This window comes from Drosophila albomicans, chromosome 3, assembly GCF_009650485.2.
Source record: "Drosophila albomicans strain 15112-1751.03 chromosome 3, ASM965048v2, whole genome shotgun sequence".
Classification (NCBI taxonomy): Eukaryota; Metazoa; Arthropoda; class Insecta; order Diptera; family Drosophilidae; genus Drosophila; species Drosophila albomicans.
The window spans coordinates 25,418,012-25,424,011 of record NC_047629.2 but is presented as its reverse complement, the minus strand read 5'-3'; the positions used below and the strand labels follow the sequence as shown (position 1 = coordinate 25,424,011).

General features: G+C 39.6%; 1 protein-coding gene across 1 annotated transcript in view; it reads left to right on the top strand.

Moving 5' to 3' along the window:
• The first annotated feature begins 351 nt into the window (after positions 1 to 351).
• Positions 352 to 6,000, top strand: part of LOC117570621 (serine-rich adhesin for platelets) — a 178,044-nt gene continuing 172,395 nt past the window's right edge. Inside the window, exon 1 of the mRNA XM_052004377.1 lies at positions 352 to 357. The gene's annotated coding sequence lies outside the window, so the exon portion shown is untranslated. The remainder of the gene's footprint in view (positions 358 to 6,000) is intronic.

Genomic DNA, 6,000 nt, shown 5'->3' with positions numbered 1-6,000 from the left:
AATTGCACACGCAGTGCGAGAATAACACAACAGGCCGAATACGCGGTGTATCACAACAATTCCCAGTGGTGAAATCCGCGTTCGCTTATCGCAAAAAGATAATGAATGGCATAATGAAGGGGCCTCACCACTCGCTCTCAAACTGTTGATTAGCCCGTCCACATGGCGTATGCGTAATATGCCAACGCAAATACAAATAGAGACGTAGTCTATAATTATGTACGCCCACTTTTGCTGTTGGTGAGGTGGAGAAGAGGAAGACGGAGAAACCCACAGTGGATTGATTGAACGCCAAATCACTTAACCCAATTCAAAGCCATTGGCAAGAACTTGGCAATAGAATGAACATTTTTTTCTTTTCTATATTTTTTTTTGTGCGCTGCCGCAATCGAAGCTGACAAATGGTCGATTGGCAGCTTAATGGCAGCCACGCTTTCCGCTTTGGCAGCAGCCAAGCCAAGCCAAGCAGCCAGATGAAAAGAAATCCCAAATATGTACTAAAGACTTGCGAGTCTTGGAACGGCGCCTAAGAAACATGCTAAATAGCAAAATGCCTCAGTGAGCCAGCAGCTGCTACAACTGCAGCCCCGTTTTGTATGCTATATAAATTTTAATTTCCTCCGCCTGGCGGATGGCCAAAGCCAAACCCAAACACCAAATCCAAAGCCAAAGCCAAAGTAAGTAAAGCAACTTCAAACTCAAACTCACATTTCATTGGGGGAAACCCCAAAGTGATAGCTGAAGCTGCCGCTGCTGCTTCTCGATTTGGTGGCTTGGGCAACAATTGTTGCTGATTTAACACAAAATGCAGCCAATCTGCTCATCTGCCCCTCCTTCTCACCCAAATGCGGCTGCTGCTTTGGATATTTGTCAATGTCCATAGCAAACAATTTTGGCACTAGTATTTGTAGTTTCTCCTTCTATCTCTATCTCTCTTTCTCTCTCTTTCAGTCTCTCTCTCTCTGTGTGTACGAGTTGCTTTATTGGTTTATTAGTAAAGACTGCCTTGGCAACGAGCTCAGCAATGATTCGATGCATAATTTATGTTGAGAATAACTTGGCGTATACTTAATATTTTGTCTGCTTAAGTGTCTGTGCAGCAGCTGGGTCTAATATATTACAAATTGAATATATTAACATGCCTTCTGATTTGATATGGACAATTACGAGTGTTGCTAATTCGACTTTAGCTCAGTGAGAATTGAAGTTGAAATATAAATCACAAAACATGAATAATGAATCGTTGTTAAATAAGCAATTTTCAATCTGACTTGTGATGTCCAAATTATCAACTTTTAATTTGAATTAAATTTGCATTTTGCTAATTTACTGTCGTATACTTAATATTTTTCAAGCACGGTGTGGTTAGGCAGCGGATCTAACTTTTTTCCGGGCTTTTGAAAAACTTTTTATGCTCATATGTTTATCGACTTTATTTTATTTTTTTCTGAGAAGAGAAGGTTGAATGTTGGATGCTGGTGCTGGCTTTGGCTTGTAGCTGACCGCACATAAAACAAACTTTGCGGTTACTTAATGAAGCTGAAAAATTGCCTTGGTTTTCTATTTTATTTGCACTCGCTGTCGCTCTCGCTTTCACCTCTTCCTCTCACACTCTCAGCGATGCTCCGTATCTCTTGGTATTGCATTTTTCCTGGTTCTTCGTAATTTTCTTCTCTGTTTTTTTTCCTTTTTGTGTTTGGCTGTTGCTGTGCTCTCACAACCACAGACACATTTTAAACGCTTTGTCGGTTTGAGAAGGTGGCTCAGCTCTCTGCCATTTGCCCTCTATTTATGCTGAGTGACTGTCTGAGCTGTGCTCGCTGCTGCTGCCATTAAATATCAGCCCACTCGACTCCGATGTGCACACAACTTGAGCAGAAGAACCGAAGCTCCTGCATAACCTGGTGCGAGGCAACTTTTGCTGAGGCACTTTAACAGTCTTTCGCGCCAGTCCCAAAAGAGCCACCACACAACTTGTTCCCGACTCTATAATAGCAATTTTCATTTGAATTTTTCGCAACATTTCATTTTTAACTGCTCAACTTTTGCATAAGTTATTCATTTCTTATTCTTCTTTATTTTTTGTTGATTGCTCTCTTACTGCTTATTAAGTGGCGAACTTGATGCTGATGACACCCATGCGTGCAATAGTCGGCAACCTTTCAATATGCAAAAATTAATTAAGCCAACGAATGGTTCAGTGTGAGTGAGTGAGTGAGTGTCCCATAAATAATTGCCGCTGATTTGTAAATGTCGGCGGCCAGTCGACGCCTCGAAACTGGACCTCGTCGTTGCGTCGTTGTCGTAAGTGTAACTGAAATCCAAACTGTCCGCCATGTTTGCCACTTCATTCATCTGTCTTAAGTGCTCACACACACACAAACACACACTGGGTGTGTTGTTCTGTGTTTCGTCTGTTTGCGCCTCGTCGTCCTGGCGCCATGCAAACTGCATGTGTATTGTGTATGCTTTGCTAATTGACCCTCCCGAGTCCCGCTCCCTTCACGAAAATACTGACACAGGTTGTTGGTCGCTCTCTTTGCTTTGGCATGGCCTTGTGATTGATTTGTTTGGCTTAAGACATATACGCGCGTGAAACTCACGATAAACGGTGTAAAATTAATTAGTCACTGCTTCCAACGTGAGAATAAAATGGAGAAATATTCGCATACGTTTTCCTTCTTTGTTCCTCCTTCGTTCTTTTCGCACATTTGCCTGCAAATTTGTAGAGGACTTACTCGTAATGCGGCGTCAGCCTGTGTCGCCTGTCTGACTGTCTGGTCTGACCCACTCCCCCATTGGCCTGTCATTTGTGCTTTGTTTATAAATAAATAAATGAGCGTAGCTTACGTAGCCGCCCCATTGGCCGTGGCCAATCAATTGCAGTCACAGCAAAATGGTCGGCCATTTGTAGTTGCCACCAACAGCAGCAAACTCTTCTCTACTTTGCTGCAATTTCTTCTCTTTAAATTTAACTCTTAACTCGCATGCTGCCTGCTGTCTTTTAGCAATTGTCAATTGATTTAGTTTGATACGAAATAGAAGGCGAGCGAAAAAGGACTCTAGAAACTTTTGTGCCATTTCAGCTGCTGGCCAAATAAACACAAAACTTGGTAGGAAAAAATTATTGACACGCCGCCAAACAACAAGTTGCGAGTTGCAACCACTTGCGAATTGAGTTGCAGGCGGCAATAACAACAGCAAGAACAACACTCTGATGATGCCACACAGCCGCAGCAACACGATAAACATTTTATTTCTAAACTACCACATATAGTACTCGTATTTGTTCTGTGTGTGTGAGTGTGGCCGAATGAATGAAAGTGTCATCCCCATTTCTGGTCGATGTGGTCAGCAGATGGAGCAGATAATTTTCTGACAAGTCGCTATCGTTCGATCCGCTTCTCTCCTAAAACAGCAAACAGCAACAACAATTCTTTGCCACCATAAAGTTTATTGTTGTTTATTGTCCGCAACAACGAGAGTTTCTATCCAACTTAAAGGCTGACTGCAAACACTGTGAAAAGCTCTCCAAATTTTCGCTTTATGGTTGAAATTAAAAGCAAATACTTGTCGTGAACTTTAAGAATCCTTCTTCGCATCAAAATATGTGGCCAATAGTTTTGTAGTAAAATAAAGTTTTTCTTTAGTAATAAAAGTAGATTGGAATCCAAGCAAATAACTTCACGTGGTATTTTGGCACTAAAGAATTTACGGTTGTTAAATTAAATAGTAGAATTTTATATTTTAAATAAAATAAAAAAATGCAAACGTTAGAAAGGGAAATTTTGTTGTGATAAAACATTGATTTACACTTCAACAAAAACTAACTTCTAGAAATTGCTTTTATTTGGTGAATATCATATGTATTACTAAATGAATGCCAATTTATTTTGATAAATTTATACATTCTATAAAATTAGTTCAGCGAGCTAACTGAAAACGTAAAAGCATCTAAAAACGTAAACTGTTGTTGTAATAAATGGAATAATTATTTTTAAATTGGTGATAAATTAGTTTCAAATTTTTCCTCCTCCCTTCATAAGTTTGCTAAGTTGGCTAATCAAAAACGTTTTAAAAATAATTTAAGACTTATTACTTTTGCACATCCAAAAATATAATCTTAAAAAGATATTTTGATTTTATGAATGAAGTAATATAGTTTCCTAGTTTCTTTAATTTTATTAGTTTATTAGTCAAATTTGTTATCAGAATAATTTCGGTAAGCATTTATCTGTTTCGTTTATATAAAACTCTTATTTTTTCAGCAATAAAATTTAATGGAATATAATTTATGCTCTTACAAAAGCATCAAAAATATACCTTACAATAAGCTAGCTTAACTCTTTCTCTAAACGAAACGAAATGCCCTCATCTAGTAGTAGAGTTTCTTTATCGTTGATTCCCGGTAACATGCCGTGCTCTTCATTTAATAACTCTCGAATGTTTAGAACGCCTACAAAAGCCGCAGGCCTCTTGCCGCCACTTTGTGACATTCATTGTGTGGCTGACGACGCCTAGGCGGTCTCCTGCACGCAATAAATCAATCAATATCCTGCCTAAATATATGGTCGACTCCTGCCAGTCTGCTCTCGGTCTGCCTTACCGCCCTCCGCGCCCCTTCGTCACTTTCCGCGTCTGCCAGGCTGTCTGTGCCTGATGTCGACATCAACTTTAAGCCCAAAAATGTCTAACGTCTGCGTGTGTAAGTCCTGCCTGCCTGCCTTTTCCGTAATTTAGCTGGCAATTTTTGTTCTTGTTACTTTTTTTGGTTTTGGTTTTTTGTATTCTTCATGTCTTTGCATTGGAGGACATTGATAAACATGTGTCCCTATGAACTTTGCAGTTGTCTTTTGTTTACCGCAATGTTTGCCTCAGCCTGAGCTTTTTATTTGAGGGCAGCGGTTAGATTTGACTTTTGCCTTTGCTTGTGTCTCTCCTTTTCGGCTTGTTATCTCACTTGCCAGTGAGTGCTCAGACAGGATATTATTGTGTGAGCCTGCATTGAGGACTACTTTTTCATTCGGAGTGCGTTCTAAATCAAATGTAAAATGTAATGAATCCAAGCTAGAGGTGGGCGCGGGCCTGTATTTTAAGGCCCGGGCCCGCACGAAAACAAACTCTTTTTTGAGAGGCCCGGCCCGGCCGAACACGAAACTTTTTCACTAAGGCCCGGCCCGGCCCGGCCCGGCACGAAACTTATATATATATATATATAAGGAAATTCAAAAGACATGTAATTTATATATACATATATATATTTATTAAGGTATTTATATTGAATATTGTTATGTATTTAATGAAAAACAAATTAATTCATATTTTTATTAAAAAATAAAATTTTTCTACATTTTTGCTTTTAGCCTAGTGCGTTTTTCATTTAAACCATGGCCCACAGATTTGATAATTTCACAATAGGCCGCCAATTTTTAATTAGTGGTGTGCAAACAAGTAAAATATTGTATAACCAAATCAATAGTAGCATCGATTAAAATGCGATAAATGGCGGTTCTAATTCGATCAAATCAAAATTGTTTCAGGCCTACTTCGGGCTTTTACGGGCCTATTTCGGGTTTTTACGGGCCGGGCCTTTTTTCTAAGGCCCGGGCCCGCACGAAGCCCGTACGAATCTTAATTATAAGGCCCGGGCCCGCCCGAACCCGCTCCGGGCCTGTGTAAGCCCGCGGGCCACGAAAAAAAGCCCGGCCCGTGCCCACCTCTAATCCAAGCCCTGACATCGCAAACAAAATGTCAACAGTCCACAATAAACTATCAAGCCAGAAAAAAGTAGATATGGAAAAATGTTGAACAAGTGAAATGAAAAAATTGCATATTACAATATGTGTCCAAAGAAGGGTCAAGAAAGTGGGAAATGCTTCTGATTTTTATTGCAATAAGAGATTTCTATATAAAACCTGATGTTGGTGTCTTATGATTTTCTATTCGCTTGAATACTCTTATACCTCAAATAAAAACTTCAAAACTTCTTGTTAGGTACTT